The sequence below is a fragment of the Protopterus annectens genome, chromosome 4.part0 (assembly GCF_019279795.1).
Source record: "Protopterus annectens isolate FY-2018-M chromosome 4.part0, PAN1.0, whole genome shotgun sequence".
NCBI lineage: Eukaryota > Metazoa > Chordata > Ceratodontiformes > Protopteridae > Protopterus > Protopterus annectens.
This window is the reverse complement of record NC_056733.1, coordinates 858,451,180-858,466,483: the sequence shown is the minus strand read 5'-3', so window position 1 is coordinate 858,466,483 and position 15,304 is coordinate 858,451,180. Positions and strand designations below refer to the sequence as shown.

Genomic DNA, 15,304 nt, shown 5'->3' with positions numbered 1-15,304 from the left:
TGCTGCCCCGCTGATATCTCAGATGCTCAGGTAAGAGCCGCCCTCTCCAAAGCAAAAAACACAGCATCAATGGGACCAGACGGTGTCCCGGGCTGCATCCTACATGAACTCCAAGAAGAGCTAAACCCAAACATAAAACTACTGTTCAATCTCAGCCTTACTACAGGATATGTACCCAAAGAGTGGCGTACAGCAATGGTGGTCCCTCTCCACAAAGGTGGTGCCTCAACGGATCCTGGACACTATTGCCCCATAAGCCTGACTAGCTTGGTCTGCAAAGCTATGGAAAGGATCATCATGGACCTTATAAATAAAGATATTGGGGACCTACAGACACTGGATCCTACCCAGTTTGGCTTTGTTAAGGGCAGATCCTGCCTCTTAAACCTGGTCTATTTCTTTGAAACAGTCACCAATGCCATTGACGAGGGGAAGGTGGTCCACACAGCCTACCTGGACCTCGCAAAAGCCTTCGATACAGTACCCCACTCGGGCATTATAGATAAGCTCACCAGCTTAAATATAAACCCCTATGTCACTAGATGGGTTGCAAACTGGCTCAAGGACAGAACTCACATCGTTAGAATTGCTGGAGCCATGTCAGACTCCAAACCAGTTACAAGTGGCGTCCCACAAGGCTCAGTCCTGGGACCTCTCTTGTTCGGTATATATTTCTCAGAGGTACAGGCCAACATGGAAGGACTGTGGCTGACCAAGTTCACAGATGACTGCAAACTGGGCGCCATAATCGACTCTCCAGCCGACACAAGCATCCTCCAAAAGGGCCTCATAGAAACAGACAACTGGTGCCAGAGCCATGGCCTCAAGCTAAACGCCAAAAAGTGTATAGTCATCCCCTTTGGCAAAAACAAAGTGACCACAAATTACCACATAAGTGGTAATCCATTAAGTACGGAAGAAGTAATTAGGCACCTGGGGACCCAAGTTGATAGCAATCTCTCATTTGACAACCACGTGGCCAAAGTGGTTAGAAAAACATTTTATATAGCCCACCTAATCATGAAGGAATTCACATCTAGATCAGGGGAGGTCATCGTGTCTCTTTACTCATCCCTCATCAGGCCCATAATTGAGTACAATGCCCCTTTTGGGATGTACCTTACCAGACACCTGCAGCAACTGGAAAGACCCCAAAAGTACCTCACCAAGAGGATCAAAGGGCTCAAACAGATGCCATATGCTGCCCGGTTAAAGAAACTCCAGCTCTACTCAGTGGCATACCGCCTGCTCAGAGGCGATCTGTGCCTGACATATAAAGCCATGTCCAACCCGGAATTAATGGACATGCTGCAGCTCAGAAAATCCAAATCCCATCGAGCTACGCGATCGAGAGACTTGAACCTCAGCACTGAAATAAATAGGACATGCTGGAGGGACAGATTCATAACCCAGAGGATCCTTTCACTCTGGAATAAAATCCCAGTCCAGGTTAGGCAGAGTCCCTCACTGACTCTCTTCAAGAGGAATCTTGATGAGTGGATGGGGGATCGTAGGTTTACCCCGGGTATCACTTCTGTGTCACTGTTAGACAGAGGCACAGTATACTAACCTTGAAAAAGGGCATAGCAAAATTAATTTAAAATGGGTGGCGAAAGCCAAACACACTCTGGCTAGGCTTATAAATGCCCTAGGGCAGATAGCCTAGTATGAACCTATGAACCAATGAACCTATATAGATATATATATATATATATATATATATATATATATATATATATATTTTTTTTTTTTTTTTCCAGGAGCACCAGCATGTCCTAACACCAATGTTATTGTTGGCAAAATATGGTCAGTTATTAACGTATAGCCATTGTCCTAAAAAAGGATGCACATACCTCCAGACTGGTAGCCCAACATAACGCATCAGAGATACTTCAGGTGCAGCTAACATTGAGTAAGACAGCGATTCAGGTCATAGCCTGCTATAGGTCTCCAACCACGTCCCAAGACTCACACTCTACGTTCCTAAGCACCCTGGAGAATATTAGGGTCCAACATAACACCTCCATACTGGGCGACTTCAACTACTCCTCCATTAACTGGGAAAGCTACTCATGTTCCAATACACTTACCCAACATTTCCTGGAATTCATTAATTCCAATGCCCTGGACCAGCTCGTTCTTACCCCCACTAGAGGGAGTAACATCCTTGACCTGGTCATTACTAACATGGGTGACCATTGCTCTACACCAATAGACAACTCCCCCCCTTGTTAGATCCGATCACAAACTAATCACCTTGGAAATCCTCACCCCCCCCTTCCCGCAAAGGCAACCACCATGAAAAACCTCTCCAAAGCTAACTTTGGGCTCCTAAAAACAGAAGTGGCTAACTTCATGGCACTCATGCAAATGGAGGATAGTTGCATGGCTGCCAAATCATGCACCAATGTATTGTACGAACACATACAAAAATGCATGGATCTCATCATACCCAATAGAACCAAGACACTCTCCTCCAAAAAAAGGAAGTCAATCTCGTGGTCCCCTGCCATAAACAAACTTTACAACAGAAGTAGGAAACTGATATGGAATAAGGTGAAGTCCCAAGACTGGAAAAACTCCCTTATCAGCCTCAACAAAAAGCTGTGATCTCTCTTCAAATCCTCTAAAGCTAACTTTGAAAACAGAATTGCAATAGATAGTAAATGCAACCACAAGCCCTTCTATAGTTATATAAAGAATCTCCACAGCAATAAACTGATTTGCTCTGAACTACTGCACAATGGTAACTCCTATACTGAGCCAACAGATATTGCCAATATACTGGTCTACAGATTCAGTGCTAACTCCCCCCCACCACCACTAAAGGACCAATCACAATACCAGTAGATTGCCAGGCAGCCAGTATTACTGCTGCACAGGTTAAAACAGCACTGACCAAGGCCAAGAATATAGCTTCTATAGGACCTGACAATATCCCTGGCTGTGTTCTACATGAACTACAGAGTGAACTGGCACCTCACCTGTGTGCCCTGTTCAATCACAGCCTCACCTCAGGATTTCTCCCTACCAAATGGTGCACTGCTACAATCATCCCTCTCCACAAAGGAGGAGCGACTACAGACCCTGAGGACTATCACCCCATTAGCCTGATGAGCCTGATATGCAAAGCTATGGAATGCATAATCATGGATCTAATAAACAAGGATACAGGGAATCTCCAAACTCTGGATCCCACACAGTTTAGTTTTGTGAAGGGTAGATCATGCCTGCTCAACTTGGTCAACTTCTTTGAGTCAGTCACCAGAGCTGTGGATGAAGGAAAGGTGGTTCATAAAGCCTACCTTGATCTGGCCAAGGCCTTTGATACCATTCCCCACTCAGGAATCATAGAAAAACTCACTAAGTTAGGCAACAATCCTTACATCACTAGGTGGGTTACAAATTGGCTCACAGATAGAACCCACAGTGTGAAAGTAGCTGACTCCAAATCAGACTGCAGACTAGTCATGAGTGGAGTCCCACAGGGTTCAGTCCTGGGCCCTCTCCTGTTTGGTATCTACTTCTCTGAAGTCCAGGGCAACACGAAGGAACTCTGGCTGACAAAGTTCACAGATGATTGCAAGTTGGGAGCTATTATTAACTCCCCAAGTGATGTTGACATCCTACAGAATGGCCTCACTGAGACCAACAACTGGTGTCAGAACCATGGCCTTAAGCTCAATGCCAAAAAATGTATCATCATCCCCTTTGGGAAAAACCCAGTTCCCATGAATTACCACATTGATGGTAGTCCACTGAACACAGAAAGTGTTATAAGAGATCTGGGAACACAGGCTGAAAGCAACCTCTCTTTTGATCACCACATTGCCACTGTGGTGAGAAAGTCCTTCTATGTGGCATATCTCATTACTAAGGGTTTTGCATCCAGGAAGAAAGAGGTCATTGTCTCCCTCTATTCTTCCCTCATTAGGCCAGTCATCGAGTACAATGCCCCATTTAGCATGTACCTCACTAGACACCTGCAACAACTGGAGAGGCCGCAAAAGTACCTCACAAAGAGGATCCTAGGCCTTAAACACTTGTACTATATGGACAGACTCAAAAAACTCCAACTTTTCTCGGTCTCATATCACCTACTTAGAGGCAATCTCTGCTTGATTTACAAAGCCATAGGTTCATAGGTTCATAGGTTGGTACTAGGCTATCTGCCCTAGGGCCTATACAAGCCTAGCCATAACAATTCCCTGGCTATTTCTTCCCACACTATTTACTTCCCTGGAACCCTGTCTAGCAGGGTGACTGAAGTGATTTTCGGGGTGAATTTCCTTTCTCTCAACCAATCGTCAAGGTTCCTTTTGAAGAGGGCCAAAGAGGTGCTCTGCTTGACATGTATGGTCAGTCTATTCCAGAGTCTGGGGAGTCTCTGGGTCAGGAACCTATCCCTCCAGCATGTTTTGTTTATTGTGATGTCAAGGTTTAGATCCTTGGAGTGTGTGACTCTTAGGGATTAGGATTTCTTTAAGTGTAGCATGTCCAACAGCTCTGGGTTTGACATGGCCTTGTATGTTAAGCAGAGATCATCTCCGAGTGGACGATATGCGACAGAGTATAGCTGGAGTTTTTTAAGGTGGTCAGCGTAGGGCATCTGCTTTAGGCCTGTGATTCTTTGAGTGAGGTATTCCTGCGGCCTTTCCAGTTGTTGTAGATGTCTTGAGAGGTACATACCAAATGGGGTGTTATATTCTATAATGGGTCTAATGAGGGATGAGTACAGTGGGATAATGACCTCCTTTTTTCTGGATGAAAAGCCCCTAGTGATTGAGGTGTGCCACATAGAAGGATTTCCTGACTGTTGTGGTGATATGGTTATCAAAGGTGAGACCACTGTCCACCTGTGTCCTTAAGTCTCTTATCACACTTTCGGTGTTTAGTGTACTGCCACATATGTGATAATTCCTGGGTACATGTTTTTTTCCCAAAGGGGATAACTATACACTTCTTGGCATTGAGCTTGAGCCCATGGCTCTGGCACCAAGCATCTGTTTCTGTAAGGCCCTTTTGTCGAGTATCCACATCATTTGGGGATTCAATAATGGCACCCACTTTGCAGTCATCTGCGAACTTTGTTAGCCAGAGTCCCTTAGTGTTGGCCTGTACTTCAGAGAAGTAGATCCCAAACAAGAGGGGTCCTAGGACTGAACCCTGAGGTACTCCACTTGTCACTTGTCTGGAGCTGTATTTGGAGTCGGCTACTTTTACAGTGTGGGTTCTGTCAGTAAGCCAGTTGGCAACCCATCGAGTGATGTAGGGATTAATTCCCAGCTTAGTAAGTCGATCTATGATTCCAGAGTGGGGGGTGGTATCAAAGGCCTTGGCGAGGTCCAGATAGGCTGTGTGGACCACCGTACCCTTGTCCATGGCTCTGGAGACTGATTCGAAGAAGTCAATCAGGTTCAGGAGACAAGATTGGCCCTTCAAAACCCAAACTGGGTGGGATCCAGTGTTTGAAGGCTGCCAATGACTTTGTTTATAAGTTCCATGATAATACGTTACATGGCCTTGCAAATCAGGCTCATCAGACTGATGGGGCGGTAGTTTCTGGGATCCAAGGTGGATCCCCCCTTGTGGTGTGGGATAACTGTAGCTGTGCGCCACTCAGTGGTTATGAAGCCTGAGTTGAGGCTATGATTAAACATGACACTTAGGTGAGGTGCCAGTTCATTTTGTAGTTCATGCAATACACAGCCCGGGATGTCATCTGGTCCCATGGATGCTGTATTCTTAGCTTTGGAGAGTGCGTTATTTTACCTGTGTGGCCATTATTACTGGAATTTGACAATCTTCCGGTATTGAGATCGTCCGTTTAGGGGGTGAGAGGGGGGTGAAGTTGTCACTGAATTGATCTGCCAGAATATTGGCAATATCCTGGGGATCAGTATATTTAATGCCATTCTGTTGTAGCTCAGAGCAGATCTGAGCATTGCCATTTAGATTCTTGACATAGTTATAGAATGCCTTGTGGTTGTCTTTGGAATCTTTGGCAATTTTATTTTCATGTCTGACCAAGCTCTGTTAGAAATGCTACATCTAAAGAAATCCCAATCCCCTCTGCACCACACACTCCAGAGACCTCAATCTCATTACCACAATCAACAGAACGTACTGGAGGGACAGGTTCATAACCCAGAGACTGCCCATGCTATGGAATAGACTTCCCATACATGTCAAGCAGAGCACCTCACTGACCCTCTTCAAGAGAAATCTTGATGAGTGGATGGGAAATAGAAAATTCACCCTGAGGATAACTCCAGTGGCTCTACTCGACAGTGGCACTGGGAACTAAGGTTGGGTGGCACAACGCCGGGGTAATCCTATGGCTAGGCTTGTAAAGGCCCCAGGGCCATTAGCCTAGTACACACCTATGAACCTATAAAAAATATTAAATTCATCACATATTAAGCAAGAAGCTCCCAAACCAGACATACACGTGTACCTGTAATGCCCAAGACCTGTGTTGTATAAGCATGTCAAGCAGCCACCTTTTCTTACTAAGATAAACTCTCAGAACTAATCCTTTTAGGAATCTTACTAAGCCTGATAAAGTATCACAAGCCATAAAAAGTAAACATTCTTGAAAAATAAAAAGATTGCACTAACCCCCCATTTACTGAGAGTACTCAATTGAGCTGAAGTCTACAGAAGGTGTAATACATACCTCACCTCATACAGCCGCACTCTCAAATAACCACAAAACCCCCCCCTCAAAATGTCCTTGTAACACAACAGGGTGCACCCAGCTAAAATCAATGCTTTGTGATTAGAATAATAGACATTGGTTAGCAACTTCAGATAAATGTATTTACGTATGAATACATTTTAAACTGCCCATGGTTTAAGCTTCTCATTAAGTCAGAAAGAGTGTAGTTAGTATCTCATCAATATGAATATTACCATTTGCACCTTAACTGGCACCTATTGTTTAATATTCTGCTGCATTTATTACTGCTTGGTAGTAGCCTGATTAAATTGTAACTGTTGTTCTAAGCCTTTTGGTTTAAGCGCTTGGGCTTCAGACCAGTTGTATTACATTAAGATGGTTTGTGGTCTGCACTGTTGTGGCAGGACAGGTAGCTTACATCCTTCTAAGTTGGGAATTGCTGATTGAAGGCTCAGTGTCTGTTATTCTAAAAGTGCATTAGTTCTGGTTTAAGCACTTGGGCTTCAGGCCAGTTATTTTACATTAAGAACGTTTGTGGTCTGCACTCTTGTGGGAGGAGAGGCTAGATTCTGCCCTTCTGAGCTGGGAATTTCTGGTTAAAGGCTTATTGTGCCTGCTTATTTGAACTGTTTCTATCTGAAATTGGTGCGTCTTGTTTGTTGTAGCATAGACTAGATTCAGGCCTGCTGAATCTAGCTTTTTTTGTATAACTTGAGCACTAATCCAGGCCACCTTTTTAGAGAAGGTTCCCCTGCACTCTAGTGGCAGGAGTGTGCAGTTAGAAATTGTCTGATTAAAGACAGCTGGAACAGGGCTCACTTTTGAGCTTTTTAGTGGTTAATTGGGTAACTTGTTTGAATCAGTTTGCTTGTTTTCTATTGTTATATGCAGAAAAAATGCACTTTATTCATCTGCTTTTACTGTAATTGTGTTTCTTCCTACTTTATTACTTTATTTTGCTTTTGCTGCCTGTTCTTAGAAGTACTTAATTGCATTTATTCTGCTGCGTTTATTATTGCTTTTTAGTAGCCTGATTAAATTGTAACTGTTATTCTAAGCTTTTAGTTTAAGCACTTGGGCTTCAGACCAGTTGTTTTACATTAAGGTTTGTGGTCTGCACTGTTGTGGCATCCTTACATCCTTCTAAGCTGGGAGTTGCTGATTGAAGGCTTAGTGTCTGTTATTCTAAAAGTGTATTGGTTCTGGTTTAAGCATTTGGGCTTTGGGCCAGTTATTTTACATTAAGAAGGTGTGGTCTGCACACTTGTTGGAGGAGAGAGTAGATTCTGCCCTTCTGAGCAGGGAGTTTCTGGTTAAAGGCTTATTGTGACTGCTTATTTGAACTGTTTCTTTCTGAAATTGGTACGCCTTGTTTGCTGTAGCATAGACTAGATTCAGACCTGCTGAATCTAGCTTTGTTTATATAACTTGAGCACTAATCCAGGCCATCTTTTTTGAAGAAGTTTCCCCTGCACCCTAGTGGCAGGAGTGTGCAGTTAGAACTTGTCTGATTGAAGACTGCTGGAATGGGGCTCAGTTTTTAGCTTTTATTGGTTAATTGGTTAATTTGTTTAAATCAGTTTCCTCATTTGCTGCTGTTATATTAAAAAAAAAAAAAAAAAAAAAAAAAGGAAAACACTTTATGCATCGCCGCGTAGCTAAGGTTAAACTATTCCTGGCACCGTAAAGTCTGCTCTTCAAAATTTCCTTTAGAACTAGTCAGTTTTTTAATTTTAGCACTTAAATTTGTTTCTTTGAGCTTAGCACTTGTTCAGAACTCATTGTAAGCACTAATTAAGCTACAAATTACCATAGCACTCAACTTTCCTCACTTGTCTAGAGGAAAACAGTTTTTAGTATTTAATAAATAAGCACCTATCCAGGCATGTCTAAGGGCCAGCTCCCAGTGTTTTTTCCTGTATACCTGATGAATCTGGGCATCTTGGGGCAATGCAGCAATTGTCTCATGTACACAGACAACCCTCTCCTCCTACCACACAACACTACAACCTGTGAGAGATGCACTTCTATAGCCAAACTGGAAGCAAAGATCTCTTCACCCAAGACTGGACTAGACAGTCAAGAGGAGAAGGTAATCACTTCCACCACACCGCACTCATCACATAGTCCCTTAAAACCTACACCACCAAAACACAAACATAGAAACACAAAATACACACCTACATTTGCGAAGGCTCTCAATAAAAATCTGCCCAAGCAACAGAGCCCTCCAAAGCAGAAACGCAAGCAACCTCCACCCCCAACACAACCTAAATGACACATAACCCACAAACTCAGTGTGCCACTCAACCACAGCCCATAAGGCATAACAATGTACCCAACACTCTAGTCATAGATGTCTCTATAGTCAGGCACACTGATGTTCCACTCACCAGGCTTAACAAGGAGAAAGTTACTGTCAGCAATTTGTCAGGTGCCAGGATTTGCCACATAATGCACGCTCTCAGGTCACTTCACAACAAGTACAAATATGACTCTGTCATTATCCATGTTAGTGTGAATGACCTGAGATGTACCTCCCTGGACTACATGAAAAGAGACATGGAGGAGCTCTCCAATCTTGTAGCCCAGGCAGGTATGACCCTAGCCCTGAGTAGCATCCTGCCACCACCGAGAATGATACCACAGTACAAGGACAAAATGATTGACTTCAGCAATTGGCTAAGCTTCTGATGTCATTCTAAGGGGATCCAGTATCTGTCTGCCTGGGATGACATGATCGACAGACAACGATGCTTTGCCAGAGATTGCCTGCACCTGTCGCCGTTGGGATTCCGGATACTGGCTAAGGCTCTTGCCACCCCTATAGTGCCTTTTTCAGGCCAGGTTCAAATGGCAAATTCACATTATAACAGGTACAAGCAAGCAAAATCTGAGGGTAATGCTACTCATTGCTAGAAATCTAAACCTCAAAATGTACTTATTCAAGGCACTCCTTACAATGGAGAACATCAACATCTGTGCTGTGACAGAGACCTGGTTCAAGGCTCCAGAGAGCACCCCTGCATTAAAAGGCTATAATTCATACCACATCTTTTGGCCACCTAACCTGGACTGAAACACTAAAGGGGAGGCGTGTCCATATTCATTAAGGATATCTACACCTCCATTCTAGTTGTTCAGCATAATGCATCCGAAATTATCCAAGTGCAACTAACTCTGGGCAAGACCACAATCCAAACTACAGCTTGCTAGAGATCCTCCACTATGCCCCAGGATTCCCACTCCTCATTTCTTGATACACTGGAAAATATTAGGGTACAACCCAACACCCTAATAATGGGTGATTTCAACAACCCCACCATTAACTGGGAAAACTACTCATATACCAACTCTTTTGCTCAATGTTTTCTGGAATTCATAAATTCCTATGCCTTGGATCAACCTATCCACACCCCCACAAGGGGCAGCAATATCCTAGACCTGGTCATTACCAACATGGGTGACCAGTGTTCCACACCAGATGTCAATACCTCATTGGTCAGATCCAACCACAAGCTAATCACCCTAAACATCCACATCCTGCCCCCACCCCCATTAGGGAAACCACTGTAAAAAATTTCTCCAAAGCCAACTTCACGCTTCTTAAGACAGAAGTGGCAAACTTCACAACACCCATGCAGACGGACAATAGAGGTACGACTGCTGAATCCTACACAAATGCACTTTATAAGCACTTATACGAGTGCATGGATCATGCTATCTCTAACTTAACATAGACGCTATCCTCCAAATAAATGAAACCAATCTGGTGGTCCCCTGCCATAAACAAACTCTACAACAGAAGAAATAAACTGTTGCAAAAAAGAGTAAAATTCCATGATTGGAGGAATTCCCTGGTCAGCCTCAGTAAGAAGCTGAGATCCCTCATAAAATACTCCAAAGCTAGTTACAAAAACAAAATCACCACTGGTTCTAAAGACAACCACAAAGCATTCTACAGCTATGTCAAGAATCTCAATGGCAACACTCAGATCTGCTCTGAGTTACAGCACAATGGCACTAAATATACAGAACCAAATGATATTGCCAACATCCTGGCAGATAGGTTCAGTGCTAACTTTACCCATCCTCTCACCCCCTAAAGGGCCCATCTCTATACTGGAAGAATGCAAATTTCCTGTAATCACGGCTGCACAGATAAAATAATACACTCTCCAAAGCCAAGAACACAGCATCCATGGGACCTGACAACATCCCAGGCTGCATTCTACATGCACTACAGAATGAACTGGCATCCCATCTAAGTACCATGTTCAATCATAGCCTCACCTCAGGCTTTGTGCCCACTGAATGGCGCACAGCGATGGTTATCCCACTCCACAAAGGGGGAGCCACCACTGACCCCGGGAGCTATTGCCCTATTAGCCTGATGAGCCTGGTCTGTAAGGTCATGGAATGTATCATCATGGAACTTATAAATAAAGACATTGGTAATCTCCAAACTCTGGCCCCCACCCAGTTCAGGTTTGTAAAAGGCAGATCATGTCTCCTAAACCTGATAGACTTCTTTAAAGCAGTCACCAAAGCCATAGACAAGGGTAAGGTGGTTCACACAGCCTATCTAGATCTCGCCAAGGCTTTCGACACCCCCCCCCCTCTGGAATTATAGATAAACTCACTAAACAAGGTATAAATCCCTATGTCACAAGATGGGTTGCCAACTGCCTCACTGACAAAACCCACACTGTGAAAGTAGCAGACTCCAAATCCGACTTCAGACCAGTGACAAGTGGAGTACCACAGGCTTCAGTCCTGGGTCCTCTCCTGTTTGGTATCTACTTCTCTGAAATACAGACTAACACAGAAGGTTTTTGGCTAACGAAGTTCACAGATGACTGCAAACTAGGAGCCATAATCGAAACTCCTAATGATGTGGACAGCCTACAAAACGGCCTCACTGAGACAGATGCCTGGTGTCAAAGCCATGGCCTCAAGCTTAATGCCAAAAAGTGTATTGTTATCCCCTTTGGTAAAATCTCTACACCCATGAACTACCACATAGGCGGTAGTCTACTTAACACTAAAAGTGTGATAAGAGACCTTGGGACACAGGTGGACAGTAATCTATCCTTTGATAATCACATTGCCACAGTAGTCAGGAAATCCTTCTATGTGGCACACAAAAGGTTTCTCATCCAGGAAAAAAGAGGTCATTGTTCCCCTCTACTAGTCACTCATTAGACCCATTATAGAGTACAACACCCCTTTTGGTATGTACCTCACAAGACATCTACAACAACTGGAAAGGCCGCAGAAATACCTCACAATGAGGATTACTGGCCTCAAACAGATGTCCTATGCAGACCGTCTCAAAAAACTCCAGCTTTACTCTGTCACATATCACCTACTCAGAGGCAATCTCTGCCTAACATGCAAAGCTATGTCAAACCCAGAGCTGCTGGACATGCTCCACTTAAAGAAATATCAATGTCTCTGAGCTACACACTCTAGGGGCCTAAACCTTGTCACCACAATAAACAGAACATGCTGGAGGATAGATTCCTGTCCCAGAAACTTCCCATATTCTGGACCAAACTACCTATCTATATCAAATAAAGCTCCTCATTAGCATTCTTCAAGAAAAATCTTGATGATTGGATGGGAAATAGGAAATTCACCCCGGGGATCACTTCTGTGGCTCTGCTCGGCAGTGGCACAGGAAAATAATTTTCTTGGGTAGTGAAAGCCAGGGTACCTTTTTGGCTAGGCATATATAGGCCCTAGGGCCAATAGCCTAGTACCTACCTATGAACCTATGAATACCCTGGTCCAAGATAAAAGAACTATCAACACATAGCCAAGGATGATGTAAATGCAAACTAATTTAAACTTCCCTTACTACATACTTTGCTGGGGGAGGGGGGTGACTAGAATATATAGCTATTTTTTTGTATAATTTGAGTCGACATTTTAGTTAATGTGATAAACTTTAAGAAAGTTTGAAGACTGCAATCTGCAGAAAAGGCTTAAAATACTGTACCATACAATTTTAAATCCCTGGTTTATAAGTTTGTAATATGAAAGGAAATGGTGTGGAAAAATGACAGTGAGCTCCTGTGGTCTCACAAATAGCTGCTTAGGCAGACAGCTGTAGAAAGAGATTCTAGAGTGAGGGGAAACACATTAATTTGAATGATTATCTCATCACACTGTAAGAACCAAAAGCTCATGTGTTGGTTTAGATTGGGCTGAGCTTACCTAAACTGGCACCACTTGATGGTCTGAAGTACAGATGCATAGCACATGGATATTTTTTAAGATATCAAGAATTTTATGGTTCTGCAATGTGCTTATCAGTGCATATACAGTTTATATATATATATATATATATATATATATATATATATATATATATATATATATAAATGTATAATGCTGGCTTTATACTTATGAAGCAGCTTTACAGGATCCACACTAATTAAAATATACAGTGGTGAGAAATGTTTCAAAGCAGTCTAAATGAGATGAGCATTTCAGTAAGAAACGCTGATTTTCTTTTTTTAAATGTGTATTTTATAAGTAACCACAGTCTGTTTGGGTTCTGTGAAAAATGTGTATACGAGATATGATGAAAGAATATTTTGAAAATTAACACCATAATAAAATGAAAGAACAAGAATGGCTATGGCCAAACGTGCCCATGGTACTAGCAGCTGCTATACCACTTCTCCCTCTAGCCTTCCTTCAGGAGTCCATTCTCTATACAATAACCAAACATTTGCCTCAGTTTGTGGACTGACCATGCCTTTATGGATCAAATACCTCCATGGCAACCACCTTTAAGTTCTGTAGGGTAGGGTCTGACACCTGAGTTTGTCTCAAGTCTTTCTTTGTGACACTCCCCAGCTCCCTCACTAAAGGAGGTCTGGTATGATCTGACAGTGGTGCCTCAAATTCAGAATTTCTATTACCACCTAACTCTCTCCTTGAAGTATCCCCTTCCAAGTGAATCTAAGCATCTTTCAACAGCTATGGCTCAGAACCAGAGTCACTGTTATTAAGTAACCCCTGAAACAGCCACATCACTGGTTAGAGGTGTTGGCACTGGTTGGTTCTTACTCTAGCACCTTTAACATGTACTTGCCACCATGCTTGATTTGTGTACCATATATGTATGGCAAGTAAAATATCCTCCAGGATATCACTGAACACTGCCATCTACTTGTGCCTTTTCCTTCCTTCTCAATCCAATTAAACTACCTATTTGTATCTGAAAAGGTTTCCATTATATGCCCCTAAATGGAGTTAATTACCCAGGCAAGTACTACTCCCTTTTATCCACTGCAGGCCTAATGATAGTTATGTTTGATGATTTCTCTTGGCAATGGTCTCTTTAACCTCCAGCATGGTAGGATCTGTATCCTTGTAGTATTGCTGCAGCACTTATCTTCAGACAATCAACTGTAGTGCTACAGTCCTTTCTGCATCCCATAACTTTTGTCCGTGAACTTGTCTTAGAAGACAGTGGAACACACCACATATTGTTAAATGTGTGCACAGTAGAAGTTGTAACATAAATAGAACTGGCCTCCTATCATTTTCATGTGGAGTCTGCTCTAAAGGCTTAAGCTAACCTACAGGTCTTTTTATACCCATGTGAACTCCTCACTACCCAGTTCTTGTGCAGTTGTGACCTACTATCTAGATAGATGTCCCCTTTCTCCCCAACTTTTGAGCCATATGCCATAATAAATACCCTCAGCAGCCTTGAGTGCACATTTTCAAAACACCCACATCAACACATACAACCCCAACTTATCGGGCATCTACTTCTAAGCTCATAAGGCAAACCACCATGCACTCCAACATTCTGGTCATTAGAGACCCCATTATGAGACACACTGATGTCTCTGTCACCAGGCTAAGTAAGGAGAAGGTGATAGTCAGTTGCTTGTCAGGGGCCAGGATTTGCCACATTACACACACACTCAGATCATTGAACCACAAGTAACAGTATGACTCCTAGTTCATGTGGGTGCAGATGACCTGAGACATACCTCCCTAGACAATATGAAGAGATATATCATAGAACTCTCAGAATGTGAGCCTAGAATTGAGCAGCATTTTACCTTCTCCAAGGATGATGCCACAGTACGAACAGATGCCTGACTAATAATTGACTTAGTTTCTGGTGTCATTCTAAGGGGTACAGTCACATGGAGGGAGATGGTCATTAGGCCACACTGCCTTGTCAGGGATGGTCTGCAGCTCTCCCCTCTAAGATCTTGACTATTAGCTAAAACACTCTCCTCCCCCATAATGCTTTTCTTGGGAAATGCGGAACTGAATGTACATCTGACAAAGTAAATCAAAACCAAGAAACGGAGTCTAAACAAAAAACTCCACTCCCTACAATCTTTACATATCTTAGAGAATGCTGGCATCTGTGCAGTCACAAGCCATGTACAGTACACTCGCAGTGCAATATGTAATGCCTTCCACACATACAGACCAGCTACTACACAGACAGGGATTGAAAGTGGAGTTGTCTTGATTTATATAAAAAATAAATAATAAAAAATAAATATATCTCAAGGCTGGTCAAAAAGGATGATGCATTTGAGCCTCCCCATGTTCAAATCACCATAGGCAAAATGC

At 43.0% G+C, this 15,304-nt stretch overlaps 1 protein-coding gene across 4 annotated transcripts in view; it reads right to left on the bottom strand.

Annotated features, from left to right (window-relative positions):
* Window positions 1-15,304, bottom strand: part of LOC122799629 (colicin-E1-like) — a 782,744-nt gene that overhangs the window by 432,432 nt on the left and 335,008 nt on the right. The gene's annotated exons all lie outside the window — the stretch shown is intronic.